The 24,265-nt window shown below is 42.4% G+C and overlaps 1 long non-coding RNA gene across 1 annotated transcript; it reads right to left on the reverse strand.

Annotated features, from left to right (window-relative positions):
• Positions 1–4: 4 nt before the first annotated feature.
• On the reverse strand, positions 5–20,626 carry LOC119086134. Its single transcript, XR_005090609.1, has 3 exons — positions 20,504–20,626; positions 19,131–19,221; positions 5–649 (listed from the first exon to the last, which is right to left on the reverse strand). It is a non-coding gene; the product is annotated as an uncharacterized LOC119086134 (long non-coding RNA).
• Positions 20,627–24,265: the final 3,639 nt, after the last annotated feature.

The following is a 24,265-nucleotide window of genomic DNA, read 5'->3' on the forward strand; positions in this document are numbered from 1 at the left end:
GAAAGATCTCAACTCAGCACATCTCCACATATGTACACATACTATTCACATAGCGCTAACACAAATCAACATTTATCCTTGCTATACATGAAGCAGTAATATTTCCTAGCTGTTCCGCTTGATTCCATGACATTCTTTTCCACTTCAAGGTAAGTTCATGCCCATATCACATGATTTGGCAATCCCCTGCCGCGAAGCCCCCGCTAGTCTGCAGTCCATCCACTTGCCCCCATAGTCAAGCCAAACAAGAAGATTGGAAAAAACACACCTATGGCTGAGCACCCTCCTCATGGTCTCATGGTCTCCTTCGACATTTAGAGCTATCCAGAGTGGCTCCTCGGTCCACGGGCTCTTTATATTTCTTTCAGCGTTGGAGTTTCTATATAAAGCTTCAGTGATCAAAGGCTGACATTCGATTTGTAGGCACAGTGCCATCAGGGATTGCCAGTCTTTAGTGACCTGTTCACCACAATGGGAGGAAACTCTGAGGTTTGCTTTTAAGAGGTCATGATGGCAGGTATGGGCTGTTAGTTCTCCTTCTCTTCCAGCCAGGCTTTGCATGCTTATGGCAGACTGTGCTTCCCTCACTCAGGTGTTATTCAGCTGCCCAGTCTGTCTGTAGTCCCTCACCTCCACATAGCAAAGGTGTCTGGAACATTGGAAAGAAGAAAAAGCAAGTCTTTTTCTGCCTAAGACTTACGTGCCTGGTTCTTGGCAGTATTTCAAGAGCTTGTAAATTTCGTCTCCGTTATTCTAAACTATCATTGATATCAAATACTCCAACAATTTCAGTAAAATCGGAGACCACAAGGAGAGCAGCCACAGATCTCAATCCGGCTGTAGCCTGCATGGTGTAAGAGGGACTGTGAGGACAGAGGTGACATGACCCCAGAGATGCCAGGCAGCTACAGAGAGCTACCTGTCAGCGGACAGTCCATCACCACAGGACACAGGACCTAATATATATACACACTTTGCTCTTCAGAAGGTCATCTGTAGACAGATTTTTCTTTGGGCCACCAGCTCACAAAAAAAAAAAAAATGACACAGAGTCTCATTGCTAATTATAGAAGCTTGCCTATAGCTTAGGCGTGTCCCACTGGCTCTTATAATTTAAATCAGCCCATTTCTGTTCATCTGTGTGTTGCCCACTGACTCATGGCTTTTACCTCCCTACTGCACATCTTGCTCCCTCTGTGTCTGGCTGGTTGCTGGGGTCCAGCCTCGGCTTGAGTTCAGGTCCTGAGGCAGGAAGGGTGTCAGTGCAAGAAAACCTCTGACCACCAAGTGGGTTGCACCCAAGTAGCCCCCAATAGCTCAGGCTCTCTTTATTTATACTTAAACAGAGATTTCTTTTTTTAACCAGGGTTATATGAACAGCTTTTACTATTGGCTTCTGTTTTTTACTTTTAAGAAATGTATCATAATTTAAGGAATACATCCTGATCATTATGAAAATCCCCATTGTTCCCCTGTATGCTTCCCCAAATACACCTTCCCACCCCCCACATAACCTTATCCTAGACACAGAGTTCAGCATTTTTTGCAGGCTTGACTAAGTATCGACCAGACACATCCTGCTCTGCAGCACTTACATCAGCTGGCAGCTACTGTGTTACAAAGTTAAAAAAGTAATAACAGGAACAATGCTTTAAGGACAACAATATTCAAACCAAGACAGTTCTTTCACGTCTGTGAGATATATTTTATACAGTTCCTTTTCCTATAAGAGGGTCCCATATCTCAATCTCTCTGTAAAGGGAGACCTTGATAAAGCACTTTTCCCATCTCACTATATATACCATACTTCTTCTACCAATATAAGCTTCTATATATGATAAAGATGGATCTATCCATCCCACATTTTACATTGTATTTTTTCCTCTTGGAGCATACCAGATCCAACCAATGATTCTATGCTTGGTGTCCAGGGAACTTACTCTCAACAATTGGCTTTATATGTGCATTCCTAAGGCTTTTCCCCTATTCTGTGTATGCATGACTTATTCTCCTTTCCAGAAACTGTGAGATATGGTTAATGTTCCAAGTGTTGCTTTCTAATATGTACCTAACTATCTCTATTGAGTCAGAAAAGTTCCAGGATTAGAAGTTGTAGTTACTGATTCCAGGCAAGAGATTTGAGAAGCTTTACCCCCTGTTTAAATCTTAGTGGAAAATATTTGAGAAAGAGCAGAATATCTAGGGAAAATTGCAGCTATTGCATGTGTGACTAACAGAATAAAACTAAAAAACACCCAAAGAATCACCAGTATAATGAGAGAGAAAAAAACCTACAAACTGCACAAATTTTGCAAATTTTCTATGCTGTCTTTGGACTACTGGTCCTTGCCAAGTGAGAGTCTATTTCCACAGGTGCCTTGCCCTAAGAAATCCATTGGATAGGTAGTCATATGCTGATCTGAGACTAGGCTGCATGGCTCCCAACAGCTGGTGACCCCACCTTTCTTTCTCTCTGAGTCTTCTCTGTCCCCAGAAGTGCCACCTAACCTCTTCCTGCCTAGGTATTGGTCATTTAGCTCTTTATTAAACTGATCACAGTGACACATTTCACACATTGTAAAGGAATATTCTGCAACATTTTCCCCTCTTTGTCTAAATAAAAAGGAAAGCTTTTAACTCTACCATTAATAAAAGTATATACAATAAGAACAATTATCAGGAATTGTCTAAATAAAAAGGGAAGGTTTTAACTTTAATGAAGTAAAACTATATACAATAAGAATAATTTTCAAGTAAGATTTACATTTACAATGTCCAATCCATATGTACTTGGCAAATTTGGAGAAAGTACCATATTATATATCCTATCTTAGTAAGTCCAAAATTTTATACCATTTTTATCACAGCTTGCATTATCAGTCAAACAGATTTTTTTAGACCTTAAAACATTTTCTTAGATAAACAACTTAAGCTTTTACATCTCTTAACCTTATACATTTTTACATCTGTTTTGTAAGTTTCTATTCTGAATTTGGTAACAAGAAAAACTCTAACTATAACTGTTTCATCTCCAACCCATCAGAGCCCGAGAAGAATATAATATTACCTGAGTAAACGGGGGTACAGACCAAACAATTCCAAAACTATAGAAATGATAGAAACAGCAGGATGCCTAGACAATCACCCAAGGTTCCTCTGTAACATTGGGACAACCATCTTCAGCCTATGGGCCTAAAATAGCTGACAGACTTTTCTGTAAAGCAGAATTTTGAATGACTGCCCTACCTTGTCTTGGCAAAATTTGGCAGTTGTCTTCTTTTGTGTTCCGATTGTCCAGTTTGGACAGCATTCTGTCAGCGGTTGAGGCAAGGACAATTTCTTTGCCCATTGATAACCTTGCTACAAATGAAAGCAAACTCCATATGGAGTTCATTGGTGCCCATTATCCTTTTTTTGAAATAAATCGGTGCTGCCAAAAGCAGATGTTCTCACTGTCATGAAAAGCCTTATGTCATTAAAACATTTTAAGTGCCATATTCTGTAGGTCTTTGAAGTGTTTAAGACCACTTGTCTCCATAAAATATATCTCTGTTTGACCTTGAAAACATACTTAATATGACTACAAGTTTGATAAATAGGTGACTAAACTATTAACCTGCATTTCTTGTCATCCTAAATAGATTGTAATAATAAATGTTTAAGGAGTAAAAATTTATATTACATTGTTAAATGAGTTGCATAGTACAAAATCTTAAACAAGATAAAAAACGTATGTATAAGTATGTTTCTAACAAAAAATAACCTTACATTTGTATCAATATACAAAATTCCATACAATATAAAATATTTGAGACTAGTGGTTGTTCAAAGTAGACTCAACAATCTACCCTTTTATTCCATCATTTCTATATTATATCCCCCTTTTCCTTCAGAAAGAGATTCCTGACTCTAATCTCCTTGTTTCGCTTTTTTCCTGGCCATGACTAGTAACAACTTGTGACCAACCTCCAAATGATGACATACATCCATAACCATTGAACAACCAAAAATCACCCACCCACCTCTTGGGAATGTAGGTGTCATGTTCTCTAGACTGTTTCCTGTTGTCTGGTCGTGATGGCATCTTTGGGGACCCTGAGAAAATTAGGATAATGGTCAAGTCCTGGGAGAGCTAGCTGTAACATTTGTTGTCCAGTCTCTGTGCAATGGAAAAGCACAAGGCTTATCTTCAGTCCTGGCTAGAATAGTCAATGAGGCTGGACCACCTCAGCCAGCAGCCTTGAAGCTGTTTTGGATGTAGAACTCTCAGGAAACTGCAACAGAGGCACTCTTAGAGGCTAGATCACCTGGGCCACCCATTTTCACTGGTGTTTGGTCCCTTTGCTCTGAAAACATAGAAACTTTCATACCTATCTGCTTTAACGTAAGTATGGACTGTGCATTGTACACAAGCCAGCCAAAGATGATTTTTTGTTTTGTTTTATGTTTGAGCAGGTAAAATATATGTCATCAGTCTTGTAGTTTTTATAGGTTTATTTCTTTATGTCGATTAGCCAGGATTTTCAGGGAGTCTTCCCTGATCAAACCTGATCTCTATCAACCTTGAAGGAATCCACAGTCTTTCATTTTCTTTAGAAACAAAAGCATAACCTCTTCCCCAAAGCAATACATTTTCTGACTTTCATTTTCAAGTTAAAGAATTCCTAAAGTATCTAGGCTGGTTTCATTCAGCAGTCCCTCTTACAATCCCATGTCTCTTAGCAGTTGTCATTTGCTCACCAGTAATCAAAAAAATGAAGTCAACAAGACACCATATAGGATCCAGACTCCCTATGTATTTTTCATCTTTATGTGGCTTATTTTTTTATATTATTTTATCCTCTCTTTAAAGACTTTATTTTATTATTTATAAACTATTTTTATGACTACCTATACCCAATTTGTTTTCTTTTTTAAGCCTATGCACATTTTTTAAAATATACTGTAACCTGAGAGTTTTTTCCATCTAGATAGGTCTTTACTGAGCACCTGCAGTATTCTCTCCACATGATGACAGATCTTAAACTGCATCTCAGCTGCCATGTGGCTTAGCTTGCATGGTGCTAGCAGTTGGTTCCAGCCCATAGGCAGCAACCAGTAGCCATGCCTCTGTAAGCTGCTGAGCACCTGCCTGCCCAACAGACTGCTGGACTAGGAAGCTATATACTTCTCCTTATCCAGAATTTCTCATAACTTTCTCAGGCCCTATGTTTAGATATTCAAGCCCCGTGTTGGGTACCATATGTAGACAAATTTTTCTTTGGGTCATCAGCTCACAAAAAAAGACACAGAGATTTATTGTTAATTACAAAAGCTAAGCTTACAGCTTAGGCTTGTCCCACTAGCTCGTATAATTTAAATTAACCATTTCTGTTCATCTGTGTGTTGCCATGTAACTCATGGCTTTTACCTCTCCTCTTACATGTTTTGTTCTCCCACCTTTCTTTCTCTCTGTTCCCAGAAGTCCTGCTAACTTCTTCCTGCTAGCTATTGGCCATTTAGCTCTTTATTAAACCAATCACAGTAACACATCTTCACACAGTATAAAGGAATATTCTACAACAGTAATCCATATCCAAATCTCCTTGTGTAAAGATATATATCTAGATACAGATATGTACATGCATGTATGTATTTAACCTATATGTATAGATATATATGCATATAGCATTTGTTTATTTGCATCTATGCCAATTCTTCCAAGCATGTGATCACATAACTGTGTATACATCATGGCTATGATCACAGCACACTGGAAATATGCACAGATGTTCAGAAGATAATTTGATGAGATGAAGAAAATCCATCAATCCTCCCCACCCTATGAGGACAAGCTGCTCACCATGTTCTCATCAACTTTCACATGCTGTATGAAATATGAGAACTACATCCATATACCACATAATGCCATTCCAGTCAATGGCCAGCTTCTAATGATGGTCTCATAAGATTTTACCATCTGACAATGCCATACCTGTCTTAATTTGTGTAAGTACATGCTATGAAGTTCACACAGCAGCAGAATCACCTGGCTTCATGCTTCTCAGAACACCACTCTGTGGTTAAGTGAAGTATAACTATATGATAGTGGACCCAGGGCTCTTTTTGCAAACTTCACTACAGTACATTTGACAAAGATTTACATTGTACAAGGTGATGTCATGATACATATATACATGATTAAATAAGCATTAAAATAAAATTAAGACATTCTCATACTTCATTTCATTGATGCGATAAGAGCATTTAAGTGTAGTGGTAGCCATTCCAGCTTGGATCTGGAAGTTCCAACCCCCACTGAGATTCTGGCAACTGTCACGCCTACGAGGCGTGGCGAGGGGAGGTGCCTGGGGACCCGAGAGCTGGATGGGCCAGCACTCTCTCTGTGCGCTCTCTCAGTGCCGGGACACTGAACGGTGAAGGTGGACTATGCAGAGCTCCGGAGAACACGCTGGACTGCGTTACACCTTCCCCAGACCCTGCGACCTACCATTACTTAATTTGTGAGTTACGCCATTAAATAAATATCCTTTTAACTATGTGGAGTTGCCAAAATAATTTCTCCAATATTTAAGACCTATTCTCATGGGCTCAGGCTTCACAGTATTCATAGTACATTACTTGGCCAGCATTCAGAAAGACCTGGCTTCAATCCCTATACTGAAAGAAAATTATAGATCTGTGTTAGTAAGCTCAAGTGTACAATATGTCATTATTAACTATAGTCACAATGTTGTACAGTAGGTCTCTAGAATTCATTCATCCTGTCTTATTGAAATTCTGTATCCTCTGACTACCATCAACTCCCAGCAAACACCATCCTCTTCTTTACTTCCATGAATTTGACATTTTTGGAATCCACATATAGATAAAGTAGGTAGTCTGTCTTTCTGGGCTTAGCCCACTCCACTCAGCACATTGTCTTCCAGGTTCACTCAAGTTATTGCAAATGATATGATTTTCTTCCTTTTGAAGGGTAAACATGAATTACCATATGTATATAACAATTTATTAATTCATTGGCAGGCACTTATGTGAATTCCACATCTTAGCTCTCTTGAATAGTGCTACAGTGAACATGAGAAGGCAGGTGTCTCCTTGGCATACTAACCATCTTTGAACACATAGCAAGCAACAGAATTGCTAGGTCATAAAGTAGCTGCTTTTCATTTTTTGAGGAACTGTCACACTGCTTTCCTATCAGTGGTTGCACAGAATTCTCCTTCCTCACTGACTGCAACAGTTATCTTCTGTCTTTCTTACAGAGGCCATTGTGACAGTGTCAATGTTTAGTCATACCTTTTCATTAGTTTTTGACATTATTTCTTATCTAATATTTGGCAGATTTCAGCAATGAAGCCATAGAGTCCTAGGCTTTTCCTTGCTGAGATATTTTATTTGTTTTTTATGTATATGAGTATTTTGTCTGTGTTTATATCTGTGTTCTGCATGTGTACAGTGCTCACAGAGGCCAGGAGAGAGGATCAGGTCCCTGGAACCAGAGTTACAAATGGGTATGGGTCACTATGTGGGTATTGGGAATCGAACCAGGGTCTCTGAAGGAGCAGCCACTGTTATTAACCTCTGAGCCATCCCTAGCCCTGCTGGGAGGTATTTGAATGCTTTTTAAAAAGCCCCATGCCTAGTGCAGCTTTATTCAGACGTTCTACTGTTTTGTGATTTGGTTTTGGTAGTTGGTGTGTTTCCAGAACTTTGTCCATTTCTTAGACAATGTCAAACTTGCTGACATACAATTGTTCACAGTAATCTCTCCTATGGTTTATCTATTTTATCTGTTGAAATGTCTCTTTTTCTTTTATGATTAATTAAATTATGATTATTGAATACATCTCCTTTCTCTGCATTTCACTATTACCTGCCTCTGTAATCAGTCTGTTCAGGATGGCTGGTCAAGCTTAAGCTGTTGGAACTACCCAGGCTCTGACCCTAAGATCGTCAGTGGCATTAGTATGTTAGCTTTCACCAGCAGGAACAGAAAGCAGATTGACAAGAGAAGTCCATTCCTCTCCTTCAGCCTGAAGTCTCGCTATAATGCTCTTAGGGACAGATTATAATGAAAAAAAAAAAAGCAAACAAAATAAAACAGATAAAGTCCCACAGTCCCTGCTCCAAAATCACAAAGGCAGAAGATAGCTTGGCATGAAGGGGAATAGTTTAATAACAAGCATGCTATCTATCTACTTGGGGTTACTCAGGATTTGTTTGTTGTTTATATGTGCAGTTCTGTAGATTGAACTTAGAGCCTTGCATGTACTAGGAAAGAATTCAATCACCAAGTTACACTACTCTGCCCACCCTATCCCCACCCTATCATCATTTCTTTGGAGGGGGCATATGTAGGCAATACATGTGCATGTGCGTGTGTGTGTGTGTGTGTGTGTGTGTGTGTATGCATATGTGTGGAGGCCTAAGGTTCACATTGAGTGTCTTCCTCGGGTGTTCTCCACTTTATTTATTGAGGCTGAATCTCTCAGTATAAACCAGAGCTCACCAATTTGGTTAATCTAGCTACCCAGCTTGCCCTGAGGTTCCTGGCTGCTGCTCCCCGGAGTGTGGGGATTACAGGCAACTGCCATGCCTACATAGTTTTTCATGGGTTCTGGGGATCAAATTTCAGCCCTTATGCTTACACAGCATGTGCACTATCCACTGGATCATCTCCCCAGCCCTCAGCTGTCATTTCTAAGACATTTTCCAGAATCCCCTACTGTCTGATTCAGGCTGGGGATTTTTTTTTTTTTTGCTTGCCCAGAACCTATCTTAATTTTCATTGTATCACCACAGTTTTGTGTGTTCATCTATTCTTGTATATGTATATCTAAAGCAAGAACTGTATCTTTTATTTTTATATCCTCTGTGTATCTCCATTTGTGTAATTTGATGGTTTCAAACATTATCTCACAGTGTGTGTGGTTAAGAATTAGGGATTGGCTTGGGTGAAGAGCTCTGCCTCAGTGTTGCTCATGAGGTTCCTGCCAAGCTGAAGGTGGCCTCTTCTCTCAGCCTTGGCTGGTGCAAGGAGACCTGTTACTAAAACGACATTCTCATATGGCTGATGTCAGAAGTCAGGGTTGTTGGCTGTATGTTAGCAAGAGGTGTCAGTTCCTCATGATGGTATGGACCCCTCCACAGGCTATGCGAACATCTTCACGATGCCATCACAGGCTTCCTCCAAGTGAACAATCCAAGAACAAAGCCAGGGGATACTGCAGTTCTCTCTAGGACTGACCCTCACGCTTCAGCCCATCAGGTGACACTGGTTAGAAGCTTACTCAAAAGGAGAGAGATTCAACTGTAAAGGAGTTCAGAGAACTTATAAACAGTTCATTTGTAGCATGCTTTAATTAAGAACCGAACTGCTATTTGGCAGTGTACTATATCAGAATTAAACTTCAAAATCATTGTTTTAGAAGAAATGTGTCCAGTTATTAAATATAACTATATTATAAAACTCTGCTTTATATGTGCTGTGTTACTTTTGTGGGTTTTTAAAAATTTTTAATGTAAGAATAACTTAGAAAGTTCAGAAAGATTTCTTCAGGTTCCTAAAAGGAAAACCCTCCCCAACACTCTCTGTCAGTCACAATCTAGCATCATGCAAATAGTCTTTGATATTTAAATACGTCACTGAACCATATGGTCATCAGAGCACATGTAGAATAGAGTAATACCAGGCATGTAATAAATGCTCAATAAAATTGTATTGGAAGTTAAAGAATAAAGGAATATATTATAAGGATGAAGGCTCAGCTGTTATCACTCTTTCTAAAGACTCTTAGTAATGGGGTGACCTGTGTGGGGTGTGTAGGGTTGTGTCTTATGTACCAGTGTTTCATATAGAGGTGAAAGGTAGTGTCTGTACTTTGTTTCTCTTGCCAATTATGATTTAAATAAGATTTTAGTTCCACCTGAGTCTTAATACAATAAAACATAAATATAGTAAGAGTATTTCAAGGTAAGTTGATGTTATCCTAAATTCATATGGAATTTTTGGATGCATATACCAGCAATGTTAGTCTTCAAGACCACTTCTGTGGTGATATTGTGTTCCCCAATATATCATGCACCCTAATAAATTTACCTGGGGTCAGAGAACAGAACAGCCACTAGATAGACATAGAGGCCAGGAAATAGTGACACACATGCCTTTAATCGTAGCCTTCTGGAGGCAGAGATCCATCCGGATCTCTGTGAGTTCAAAGCCACACTGGAAACATCCAGGCATGGTGAATCACGCCTTTAATCCCAGGAAGTGATGGCAGAAAGCTGATAGGTATATAAGGCATGAGGACCAGGAACTTAGGCCTGGTTAAGCTTTCAGGCTTTCAAGAAGCAGTTCAGCTGAGATTCAATTGGATGAGGACTCAGAGGCTTCCAATCTGAGGAAACAGGAATAGCTGAGGAATTGGCAAGGTGAGGAAGCTGTGGCTTGTTCTGCTTCTCTGATCTTCCAGCACACCCAATACCTGGTTCTGGTTTGTTTTTTATTAATTAGACTTTTTAAGATTCATGCTACACACTTCAGAAACTAACTGCTTGGACCATGGCTGAGTTTTCAGCTCACGAAACCCAACAGCAAAGTTGTCCTATGAGACCCTTGTTATAGTCCAAATACTGATACAGGCTTTTATTGGTGATGTTCTCTTAACAGAGTAAGGTCTTGGCTGCTGGTGGTAGGCTTTTAGAAATGACTGGCTCATAAGGGCTCTGATCTCATCCATGGGCTGAACTATGAGCCAATCCATTGTTTGGTGGCATCATCAAGACAAGGAGCCTAGTTGGATGAATGGGTCACAGGGGACTTGCCTGGAAGGGTGTCTCTTGTCACTAGAGTTTGGAGAGCTCACTCCTGCTCCCCCTCATTCACAGTCTCCCCATCCCCACATAGCTGTGTGGAGTGATCCACATATGCTGCCCCTACTCTGAAGCCCTTTCCTCTTGGCATATTGTAAAAACAACAGAGCCAGACAAACATGGAGTGAAGCCATGAGCTGAAATAAGCTTTTCTCCTTTGAAGTTGATTTCCTTCCTCAGATTATCAGTCCCAAAACTTAAAAGTTGACTGACACAGCTGAATAATATTTTTAAAAGAGGTGCAGTACAGTGGACTTCAGTTGTACTGTTTTAGCATTTTGTGGGGGCGGGGAGGGGAGAAGGACAGGGAGACCTTTTCCTTGAAGCTTCACAGATGATAACCTTCTGAAGCGAATCAGTCTCATCTGTAGGTCTGTATTTTGGTAATGATTAAATTGAATTACCCGAGAAGAAGAAGAAGGAAAATCCCCGCTTGAAAAATAAGAGCAATTACAGAGATAGGGGACTTTAGCTGTTGATGGGGAACAAAAGAAACACAGCTCAGTTTAGCAAGAAACATTGTACGGGTGAGGATGGTTCTGTGTCCAGAGAAATGACATTGTGTAAAAGAATGAGTCTACTGTAAGAGAGTCAAGATATATAGGCTGAAAAAAACCAGGTGGGGCTGGAGGATGGCTCAGTGAATAAAGGCACTTTCTACCAAGACTTCAGACCTGATTTTTGGTCCCTGGAACCCATATAATGGAAAAGAGAACCTTGTTTGCTTTCTCCTATGATCTACATATGCTGTCGTGACACTAACACACACACACACACACACACACACACACACACACACACACACACACACACATAAAATTGAGGGCAGAGTGGAGAAATATGTCAAGACCTAGAGAAGAAGAAAGGTCCCATGGAAAGAGTGGAATGGCTACCTGAAGAGGTGGAGAGAATTTCAGAAGTCTGGAAAATGTGCTCTAGAGCCAAAGATTTAAAAGGCTGAGTGGTCCCTCCTAAGATGTAGGGTAGTGTGTCTGAGGCACAGGCCTTCGAATGAGTTCCTCTCCCCACCCTGTCCTTTACTCAGTCTCCGGTTTGTAAAGTAAAAGTCATAGTGTTGGCATGCAGGTTTGTCACATCCATAAATTTTTTTTCACACAAGCCAAGGTCGAAGTACATAGTAGGAATTCAATAAACAGTAATTTGGGCTGATTCAGGCCTCTCTCCAACGGGGAATTTCCCAGCCTGACTCTTCCTCTGAGTTCCTGGATTTTGACCTCTACTCCATCTCTGGACATTCGCCACCTACACACTATGTCTAAGTGTCTCCAGTTTTAAACTCTTCTAAGCTACTGCCCTGTCTCCCACCTACGCCAACTCTAGCAGTCGGTCCTGGCTCTTCATGTCCCGTCCTCCCTAATACTTGATGTCACCTACGTGGGCTTCAGAGAAGCTGCAGAAGTCATTCTGAAAGTACACACCACTTTCAGATCCTCAAATTTCCTGAGCCTTCCACTTTTAAATAGACTTTTAAATTTTATTGATTTATTTATTTGTCTGTTTGTTTGTCTTATGTATGTGGGTGTTTAGCTTGCATTTATGTCTATGCGCCACTTGTGTGCCTGGTGCCTTTGGAAGCCTAGAGAGGACATTGAAGCCCGGAACTAGAGTTACAGGTGGTTGTGAGCCACCATGTTGGTGCTGGGAATTGAATCCGAATCTTCTGGAGGAACAGCCAGTGCGGTTAGCCACTGAGCCATCTCCCCAGCTCTGTGATTTTCATTTTTAACAGCAATACATCAAGTACTGCCTTAATCAGTACTTGACAAAGCATACCTGCTGGAAGGATGAAAACCACAAGCATGTTGAACTCTGGACAATTTCTGCATAGACATCACTGTTAACTGATTAAGGATAAGCAATTGAAGACACTGTTAGCGGAAACTGGCATTTCGATTCTTGTGGGTTTTAATTTTCAGCTCCGTGTACTGATTTTGTGTGCATGTGGAGGTGAGAGGAGAGTTTGTGGGAGTCGGTTCTCTCCTTCCACTATGGGGGTCCCAGGGATCAAACTCAGGTCATCGAGCTGGTCAGCCGGCACCTTCCCCCGCTGAGCCATTTCCCTGACCCTGTTCTGTCTTTTGAGATGGGATCTCATGGATCCAGGCTGGTCACACATGCTGTGTGGTGAAGGCTGGCCTCTTGATCCGTCTTCCTCTGCCTCCTCAGTGCTGGGGTTACAAGTATGCACAGTCATGTTTGGTCAAACTGCTCATCACATAATTGGACACGAGAATATTTTAGAGATATGCAAATTATTTTTAAATTTTACCACAAATTGACATTTTCTGTATCTTCCAAGATGATGTCATGATCATAAAAAAAGAATAATAGTAGCAAAGCTATTCTGTGTTTCTATTATGACACCTTTGTTTGGCAGACAATAGATAGATGATGTCAGGAGTTGAAGTGCACACATAGTCATGTGGGTGCCATTTAAGGAATTTGTGCTTCTAGAAACCTTTTCCTCCGTGTTTTCAGAATAGACTCACGGGGAGCAGGTGTGGAAAATGGCACTGTATCCACGTTTATTTGTTTTTGTCAAATAATTGAGGTGCAATTTATAGGAAGTAAGTTTTGACACTTCATTATAGTTTCATGGTTTTTTGACAAGCATGTAGCCACCACCAGTTAAAGATATAGAACAGTCCGTCACCCATCACTCTGTGACAAACCCTTGTCCTTACCTCCAGCTCCTGGCAACCCCCTCACTGATTTTTCTATTTTAGTTCATGTTCTTTTCCTTAGCATCTAGTGACTGAGATCCCCACTGTTCATTACCTGTGTATCTTTTTACTGCATATTATTTCTTCCTCAGGGTGTGTCCCAGTCATTTACCCATTTGGAGGAATCTGGAATTGTCTACTGTTTGAGGCAATTGCATATATACAAATATAACTTGTAGCAGGAATCTTAAAAGTTCTTATTAATAAAATCAAACCCGAGGCAAGTTATTGGGGTCCATGCTGGTAGATCAGAGAGACAGAACAAGCCACAGCTATCTCACCTTGCCAATTCCTCAGCTGTCCTGTTTCCTCAGACTGGAAGCTTCTGTGTCCTCATCCCGAATGAATCTCAGCTAAACTGTGTTGCTCCATAGCCTGAAAGCTTAACCAGCCAAATGCTTAACCAGCCAAATGCCTCTAGTTTCTGGTCTTCACGCCTTATATATCTTTCTACTTTCTACCACCACTCCCTGGGATTAAAGGCTGGCTTTCTGGGATTAAAGGCGTGTCACCATGCTTGGCTGTTTCCAATGTGGCCTTGAACTCACAGAGATCCAGAGGGATTTCTATCTCTGGAATGCTAGGATTAAAGGTGTGAGTGCCACCATTTTCTAGCCTTTGTATCTAGTGGCTGTCTGTTCTCTGACCCCAGATAAATTTATTAAGGTACACAATATTTTGGAGAACACAATACCACCACAATAACTCCTGTAGCATTCATGTACAGGGTTTTTATCTGAACGAAAATGTGTATTGCTCTGACTGTGACTACTGTGTGACAAGTCTATTTTAACACCATTTACACTGCAAGAAACTCAAAATGGTTCTCAAAGTCTCTGCACCCATTTTCATATTTGTGCTCTCTCTGTCTCTCTGTCTCTGTCTGTCTGTCTCTCTCTCTCTCTCTCTGTCTCTCTCTGTCTCTCTCTCTGTCTGTCTCTCTCTGTCTCTCTCTCTCTCTCTCTCTCTCTCTCTCTCTCTCTCTCTTCTCTCTCTCTCTCTCTCTCTCTCTCTCTCTCTCTCTGTCTCTCTCTCTCTCACACACAGCACTTCCCCTGCTCTTGACTCTCTGAGACAGACTCTCCATATGCACTCCAGGCTGGCTTCACACCCACCATCTTCCTGCCTCTGCCTCCTGGGAGCTGAGATTAAAGGTTTATGTCAGCATGCAGAGTGGGAGCTTGTGTTCTAATAGGTATACAATCTCACTGTGACTCCCCTAATGAAAGGAGATACTGAGAATCCTTTGAAATCAGTTTTGTAACGTACTGAATAACAGTTTCCATTACTGCATTTTATACATGTATGTGCACACATTAACCCTTCAACTAACTCTCTTGTCCCTTTCTGAAACTGCTCTCCTTCCATGCCACAGTTTTCCTTCTGTTTGGGGTGGGGTGTGTGTGTGTGTGTGTGTGTGTGTGTTGTGTGTGTGTGTGTATGAGAGAAAACATGTAATGATTTTCCTTCTTTTTATTCTCCTTTTATTCCCTCTCTCATCTTTGGATCTTTTTCTCTCTCCTCACAGTCCTCCTTCCATCTTGATATTCTCATTGTTATGTGTATCATATATATTATGTATATCTTCTTTGATGAAATTTTTAAATATCTCCATTTCCCAAACTTGGGTCATTTCATTATTGTTGAGTGTTTGGGAGTTTACACATCTTCAAGTCTTGGAGAAAATACTGTGTGTGTTCTTGGCAGTAAATTTAAAAAGTGAATTTTAATTGGTTTCTATTTTTGAAACAGGGTCTGGGTATACCAGCCTGGCCTTGAACTTTCTATGTATGGCCTTGAACTTCCAATACTCCTGTTGCTATCTCCCAAGTACTGGAATGCATCATCACTCCCACTTTATGCAGTGCTGGGGCTTGAACCCTGAACTTCATGCATGCTAGTCAAGCTTTCCACCAACTGAGTTACAGTCCCAACCCCCAAGCTTTTACCTCTGTTAAGGTCCAAGTTATCAACTTTTTTTTATACTAATATGTCATATCAAAGAAATTGTTGCAGTATCCAATATCACATAGATTTTCTTCCAGACTTGCTACTAGATTTTTTTTTATTTTGCATTTAAGTTTACGATTTCTTTTTGTGTGTGTGTGTGGGGGGGTTGAGACAGGGTTTCTCTGTGTAGCTTTGTGCCTGTCCTGGAACTCACTCTGTAGCTTAGGCTGGCCTTGAACTTACAGAGATCTGCCTGGCCCTGCCTCCCGAGTGCTGGGATTAAAGGCATGAGCCACCACCACCTGGCTTAGTATATGATATGTTTAGAGTTAATTATTTTCTGTGAGTAAACATGGGTCAAGGTTAATTTATTTTACATTTAGATTTTCCAGCATATTTTCTTTTTTTTTGCATATTTTCTTGAAAAGACAAATTTTCTCCATTAAACTGTTTCTACTGTTATCAAGAATCTGTTGACCATACACATGTGCACGAGTATCTATTCATTTTATCGGTTCATGTCTGTCTCTCCACCGATACCATACTGTCCTAGTTACTATAGCTCTATGGAAAGTCCTGAGATCAGGTGTTGTGAGCCTTACAGCAGGTCCCTGAAGGGCCTCAGCCAATCAACATTGTTCAAATCTTGCTCGATTCTAGGACAACATGCATCCAGAATACCATGTCCTGAGTCAATGAAAGGTATGAACAATTCAAGATATGTCCTCGTCCCTTCTAGAATCAAGTTATACTCAATGACCCAACTGGCCCTAAGAAATAAAACCCAGGGTGAAGGGCTTTGGAGGTCCCTCAGCTGTGATGTGACAGGGGCATGTGCATGCCCATGACAAGGCTCAAGCAGCTTTCCAAAGTCTAAGGTGAGTGGTTTATTGCAGATCCTGGACTCACTGTTTATTGCAGATCCTGGGCCCACTGCCTCTCTGGGAGACAAAAGTCACTTTGTCTGGCTTGGTGCCCATCTTCTGTCTCAGTACCCTGAGGGCAGAGACCTTTGCAGAGTCTACCAACCTTGTTCTTTTTGTCTCAAAACTGGCCCTTCGACTTTCCTTACCTTTCCCCCCAGTCTCAGAATCAGGTTATTTATTTCTATAACAAAGCACCTTGCTGGGTTTTGAATTGGATTTATTGAGTCTGTAGGTTAATCCAGGCAGAACTGAGGTCACACTAACATTGAACCTCCCCAGTCATAAGCACCATAAGCATGCCCCATTTATTTATGCCTCCTGTGATAACTTTAGCCAGGATTTGCTCATTAGTGTGTGGCATACAGAGCTTGCGTGTTTTATTGATTTTTGCCATGCAGAAATTGCTGCTACTCTGAATCATTGTGTACTTTTAACATCAATTTTGTGGGAGCCCGTTCTGGGTTCCTCGTGGCTTTACCCAGCAGGTCCAAATAGAAGATGATCAGGACCACGGGCCTGAGTGCAGGTGTCTGAGATGGTCTGCACTTGGCTGTGCTGGGGAGGAGGTCTTTTGCTCCACCCCTTGGCGTCTCTATAAAAAACCCTGGACCAGAGACAGTTGGGGCCCGTTGGAATAGGTTCCAGGCCCTCTCGAGGCTATCCTTTATTTTCTATCTGTTTATCTCCACAAGATTCTCTGCTATAAATCCTTCTATCTAATATTTCCTGCTGATCGCACTCAAGAAACTCTAGGAAGCTGTGGGGGTGGTGGGTAAACGCCCCACACAATTTTAAATCAATGATTGGTAAAACAGAAGTAAAACTTTATAGTAACTTTGACCCTATAGTCTTGTTGACATTAACTAGTTCCGGTAGTTTTGGGTTTTATTGTGTTTGGTTGTCTTTATTTTTTAATGACTTCTTTGGGGTTTTAGGTAAACAATGATGTTGTCTGTGAAGAAAAACAACTGTTTCTCTTTTCCCTCAGTTTGCCTTTTAGTTCCTCTCATTTTTAAAGTTTTTTTTAATTCTTATCTTATATATTACATCCCAACGACAGTTTCTCCTCCCTCCACTCCTCCCAACCATCCCCCAACCTCCTCTCTCCCCAGATCCACTCCTCTTCCATTTCTCTTCAGAAAAGGGCAGGTCCCAGGGATATCAACCAAACATGGCATGTCAAGTTGCAATAAGACTGGACACTTCCCCTCATAGTAAGGTTGGATAAGGCTACCAGTGGAGAAAAAGGTCCAAAAGCAGGCAAACGAGTCAGAGACAGTCCCTGCTCCAACTGTTAGGAGCCCCACAAGAACAAATGCTACTCAACCACAACGTATATGCAGGAACCTACCTCAGACCCATACATGCTACCTGATTGTTGGTTCAATCTCTGTGAGCCCCCATGAGCCTGGTTAGTTGATTCTGGGCTTTTCTTGGGGTGCCCTTGCCCCTCTGGCTCCTACAGTCCTTCCTCCCCCTCTTCCGCAGGACTCCCGAGCTCCATCTAATGTTTGGCTGTGGGTCTCTGCATCTGCTCCTTATTATTTCATTAATAGACTCTGAACAGATATTGACTAAAAGTCAAAGCAACCATGAATCAGGAAGATTGGCACCTGATATGTGCCATCAAAGATGACTCCTCACTCTCCAATCATCCCTCACTCCTACCAGCAAATTTAGGGAAAACTGGCAACATCAAGTCAGCAGTGCAAATGCACCCAAGGTGTGGTCACTTGATGCGTTCGAAGAAGCTTGATTACCATGTTGGGTGGAACCTGTCACAGGTCCTCCACTACACATCCCTCTCGTTAGGATCTCAGAACCAAGCCCATTAAAGAACACCTGTCATGGACCGTCCCCCACTGAAGCACCTGTGCTTTCCCTTCTACACAGAGGTTTCCTCTGCTGGCCCTCTCGGTCCACACAAAGCCTCTCCTCTCTCCAGTATTGTGTCAAAAAGAAACTCAGGACACATTAACTGTGGTGCCTATTAGCACACACAAAGCGCATGCTGGCCTCCGGTGTCCTGTGATATTTTGTTCATGTTCTGACAAATAAAGCTTGCTTGGAGTCAGAGGGCGGAGCTAGCCACTAGTTAACCATAGCGGTCTGGAGGTCTGTACAGAGAGGAGACAGGAAGTGGTAGGGCAGTGGAGACCGGATCTCGGCCCTTTGGGATGGAGGAATGAGAGAGAGGTAGGAAGTGACTGTGGCTGCTCCCTGCTTGCTGACTGTGGTTTTTACTCTGGCTGACTCCCTGGTTTTTATTGATAAAGATTAATTAGATTAATGCATTAGTCCCGCTCACTCACACCTGTGGCTCTTCTCAGCTATTCTCACCCCCCACACACACACACACTCTCCTCTCCAACCTTCACCCCTTCCCCCATCTTCTCATTCCTATATAAAGCTGCCATTTCTGCTATGCGCTCTCTTCCCCCCCCCCACTTTCTCTCTCTTGGTCCTCTCTTTTGTCTTCCTCTCTTTCTCCTCCTCACTCTCCCCCCACTCTCTCTCATCTACGGCATGGCTAGATTTGGTCTACTAATTTCTTTTCCTGCTCTGGACTCTTCCAGATACCCCTGGCTGTGTATTCCCTCATATCTAAAATTAAAAACCTTCCCCTCAACCATACCTTAGGGCAGTCATGTCCTCACTTTACAGATCCAGCAGGCCTTCAGCACAGAACCAGGCTCGTGTTTATGTATCTGTTTCCTTATGGACGTCTGCAGGTGGAAAGATCTTTCTGTACAAGCTGTTATCACATCCCTCCAAACCCAGCATTAGGACGTGTCCATTTGTCTCAACCCAAACCAGTTTCCTGCCTCTCCCCAGCCTGGTTTCCTGTAAGTCTTTAAATCAACTAGCGCTCTTTCCCTCTCCATCTCCCCAGTCACAGTGAGTGTTTATAAGTGCCTGGGAGTCACAGTGCTTGCTCCCCCTCCCCCCCTGCCCCCTGTCCTCCTAGCATAAATACCAAAGGGTACTGGGAGGGCCTGGTGCTTTTCTCCTCAAACCAGCCCTTCACCACAGCAAAAGGCTTTCTCCCATCTCTGGCCCAACCGCAGGTGCGCCCGAGTGCTCAGTGGAGGTGGCTCAGAAGAGGCTGTAGGTGAGTTCCATATCTTCATCGGCAAAGTCTCACAAGTACCTTACATCTCGCTTGTCTTGGTGGCAGCTGGCAGCGTCTCTCTGCCTCAGTCTTCCTGTTCCCATAATTCTCTTCTCTCGCTGCCAGCCGCTGCCAGGATGACAAGCAGATGTTAAGATACCAGTATGCCACAAGCCACATGGCAACTTATAGATTAATAGAAATGGGTTGATTTAAGATATAAGAACAGTTAGCAAGAAGCCTGCCACGGCCATGCAGTTTATAAGAAATATAAGTCTCTGTGTGTTTACTTGATTGGGTCTGAGCAGCTGCGGGACTGGTGGGTGAGAGAGTTTGTCCTGACCGTGGGGCCAGGAAGGACCAGGAAAACTCTAGCTACACACAAAAACTACCAGCCTGTGGGTTATCCAGATGTTTTACATTACTATGGGGGTGGGGATGCATGGGGCAATTCATAGCCCTTTAGGGGCTCATTTCAAATCAAACTGTGTGTTAGAAAGACAGGATTCCTAGGCAGAAAATAATTTTTATTCTTCTCTCATACATTACATCAGACCCAGGTTTCCCCTCTCTCCACTGCTTCCAGTTCCTCCTCCCACCTCCCCTCTCCCCCGGATCCACCCCTCCCCTGTTTCTCTTCAGAACAAACAAGCAACAACAAAAACAAAAACAAAAAGAGCACGCCTCTCAGGGATATCAATCAAACATGGCATAACAAGTTACAATAAGACTAGACACAAACTCTCATATCAGGATAGACAGGGCAACCAGTAGGAGGGAAAGGATCCCAAGCACAAGCAAAGAGTCAGAGACAGCCCCCACTCCTACTGTTAGGAGTCCGACAAGAACACCAAGCTATACAACCATAACATAAATGCAGAGGACTTAGCTCTTACCTATATGAGCTCCATCATTGTTGCTTCTGTTTCTGTGAGCCCCTGTGAGCCCTGCTTAGTTGATTCTGTGGGTTTTCTTGTGGTAAACTTGACCCTTCTGGCTCCTGGAATCCTTACCACCCACTCGCCTCCCACATCTCATCCCCACCCCCGCCCCTCTTCTGTGGGGATCCCCTGGCTCCACCTAGTGTTTTGACTGTGGGTCTCTGCATCTGCTTCCATCAGTTGCTAGATGAAGCCTCTCTGATGACAATTGGGCTAGGCATTGGTCTATTAGTATAGTAGAATATCATTAGGAATCATTTCATTGACTTTTTTTTTTTTTCCAGTTGTGGTGTTTTGTTCTATCTGGGTCTCTAGACTGTCTGCCTCTGGTTCCTAGCCACCCAGGCAGTGTCAGGCATGGGCTTGGGCTCCCTCTCATGGTGTGGGCCTCAAGTTGGACCAGTCATTGGTTGGTGACTCCAAATTCTGAGCTACCATTTCCCAGCACATCTTGCAGGTGGGACAGATTGTAGGTCAAATGTTTTGTGGTTGGGTTGATGTTCCAGTCCCTCTGTTGGAAGCCTTGCCTGGTTACAGCAGATAGCCTGTTTGGTGCCCCCCATTACTGGAGACTTTACTAGGGTCACCCTCGTAGTTTCCAAGGAATTTCCACTACACTAGGTTTCTCCATCACCCCTCAAGCACCTCCGAAGTCCAGTAGTCTCTCCCAAGTACTCTCTACTTCCATCCCTGCCCCAACACACACACCTTTGATCCACCTACTCCCATCCCCACCATCTCCAGGAATCTCAAATGAGAAATACTTAAGGCAATGTTCAACATCCTTAGCCATTAGAGAAATGCAAATCAAAACAACAGAGATTCCATCTTACACCTGTCAGAATGGCTAAGATCAAAAACACAAGTAACAGTTCGTGCTGGCAAGGATGTGGAGCAAGGGGAACACTCCTCCATTGCTGGTGGTGGTGCAAGCTTGTACAGCCACTTTGGAAATAAATATGGCAGCTCCTCAGAAAATTGGGAATTGATTCACCTTAAGACCCAACTATATCACTCCTGGGTATATACCCAAAGGATAATCATCCTACCACAAGGACAATTGCTCAACTATTTTCATAGAAGCTTTATTCATAATGTTCAGAAACTGGAAATAGCCTAGATATCCCTCAACCAAGGAATGGATAAAAAAAAATGTGGTACATTTACACAATGGCATATTACTCAACTGTTGAAAACAGTGACATCATGACATTTGCAGGCAAATGGATAGAACTAGAAAAAAAATCATCCTGAGTGAGATAAACCAGATCAGAAGACAAAACATGGTATATACTCACTTATAAGTGACTATTAGCTGTAAAGTAAAGAATAACTATGCTACAATCCTCAGACCCAGAGAGGCTAGGTCACAAGGAGAGATAAAGGGGGGTGCATGGATCTCCCTGTAAAGGGAAATAGAAGAGACTTTACAGAAAACAAAACTTTAAAGGAAATATGTATTGGGACTGGAGAAAGGGCTCAGAGGTGGAAAGCAGTTGCTGTTCTTGCAAGAGGGCCCTGGTTCATTTTCTAACACCCACATTGCAGCTTACAACTGTCTGTAACTCTAGTTCCAGGGGAACCAATACTCTCTTCTAGCCTCTGTGGGTACCAGGTACACACATGGTACACATGTGTACATGTAGGCAAACACTCATACACTTAAAAACAATCTAAAAGGAAAAGAAAGCATATGTTCTTGAAGCTAGCCCATTCTATAGAATAGTCTACAGCTAAGACTGTCATTGCGATCTGCTCTACTTTTGTCTGAGAACAAGATTTAAATGAGAAAAAAAATTGCTCAGCTGTAAATTTGGGGACAGGGATTGACTTGTAAATGGGACCTTATATTTATCACAGTTGGTAGAAAGATACAGTGGACGCTAAGGAAGAGGTCTTGAATGTTCTGTTGATTTGGTACATGGAACTCTTGTGACCTGTGGTCTCCCACCCCAAAACAGTGTTCTTAAATGTATGAATTAAAATATGTAGGATTACAAAAGGAAGTAATTACATTGAAGTAGAGTTTTCAAACTATTTTACTTACGGCCATGGAACGTATGTGTGGTGGTATTGTGTTCCCCAAAATATTGTGTACCTTAATAAACTTATCTGGGGTCAGAGAACAGAAAAGCCACTAGTTAGGCAGTGATAGCACACGCCTTTATCCTAGCATTCCAGAGGCAGAAATCCATCTGGGATCTCTGAGTTCAAGGCCACATTGGAAACAGCCAGGCATGGTGACTCACGCCTTTAATCCCAGGAAGCAAGCCTTTAATCCTAGGAGTGATGGTAGAAAGCAGAAAGGGTATATAAGGCTTGAGGACCAGAAAACTAGAGGCATTTGGCTGGTTAAGCATTTGGCTGGTTAAGCATGTGGCTGGTTAAGCATTCAGGCTTTTAAGCAGCAGTTCAGCTGAGAGCTATTGGGATGAGGACACAGAAGCTTTCAGTCTGAGGAAACAGGACCAGCTGAGGAATTGGCAAGGTGAGATAGCTGTGGCTTGTTCTGTCTCTTTGATCTACCAGCATTGACCCCGATAACTGGCCTCGGTTTGATAAGTACTTTTAAGATTCCTGCTACACGTATGCCTTTGCTATTTAAAATGTTGCATAGTAATGTCTAGTGGTGCGTCTAATTACTGTGATTTCAAATAGTGGTGAGAGTAAACGGCTTTTGGGGGCAGGGCAGATCAAGACAAGGTCTCACTCTGAAGCCCATGCCAGTCTTGAATTCATGGAAAGCTTCCCCTGCTCAGCTTCCTGAGTTACAGGCATGTACAACCACAGCCAGCTGTAATCTGAAACAGTTGCAACATGATAGAAAGTACTGTGGTTTCTTTTGTGGGTGGGGCGGATCTTGCATATGGGTGTGAAGTTACACCAGCATCTATACACACATATGTATGTATGTGGGAGATACATTTGCACGCACAGTTATGCCATCACACGAACACACGTTAATCCAACGTGTGTGTGTGTGTTGTGTGTGTGTGTGTGTGTGTTGTGTGTAGATGCTTATGTGTGTACAGTTTCACCAGCATGTGTGTATGTTGCATCCAGGAGAAGATCGGAGGAGGATGCCAGTGCCCTACTCTACACTATCACTGTCTTATTCCCATGAGACAGAGTATGTCACCTAAGCTTGCGCCAGGCAACACATCCCGGCCAACCTCCTGTCTCTGTACCCACAGTGTTGGGGTTACAGGTACAGCCATCCCTGGATTTTTTTTTTTTTTTTTAATGTGGATACTGAAGATTCAAAGTCGGGTCCTCATGCTTGCTCAGCAAATGCTCTTAACTGCCGAGCCATCCACCCAGCCTCCAGTTCTCATGTCTCTTTCAGGTAATAGACCTCCAGGTGAGAACCCAGTGAGGCCTCTGGAATCGGAGGACTTGAACAACTTTCCAAACACTGTCCCCACCTTCTCTGTGGGGTTTATGTTCCCAGACATCTAGGGAGTGTCTGAAACCAGGACAAGTATCTACTCCTTCTATCCCAGCAGCCCCTGGCACCATGCTTCTTCCTACGAGTTTTAGATTTTATGATCGTGGACAGCAATACCCATTCCGAGAAGACTACTTTGAATTTGGAAACCATTTCCTGGGCCACATGCAGTACAATACTCTCTGTGCAGTGTCATGCTCACACTCAGAGGGGAATCCTGGACCAGTGAGATGGCCCTGTGGGTAAAAGCACTTGCTGAACAAGCCTGG

The sequence above is a fragment of the Peromyscus leucopus genome, unplaced genomic scaffold (genome assembly GCF_004664715.2).
Source record: "Peromyscus leucopus breed LL Stock unplaced genomic scaffold, UCI_PerLeu_2.1 scaffold_168, whole genome shotgun sequence".
In the NCBI taxonomy this organism is placed as follows: Eukaryota; Metazoa; Chordata; class Mammalia; order Rodentia; family Cricetidae; genus Peromyscus; species Peromyscus leucopus.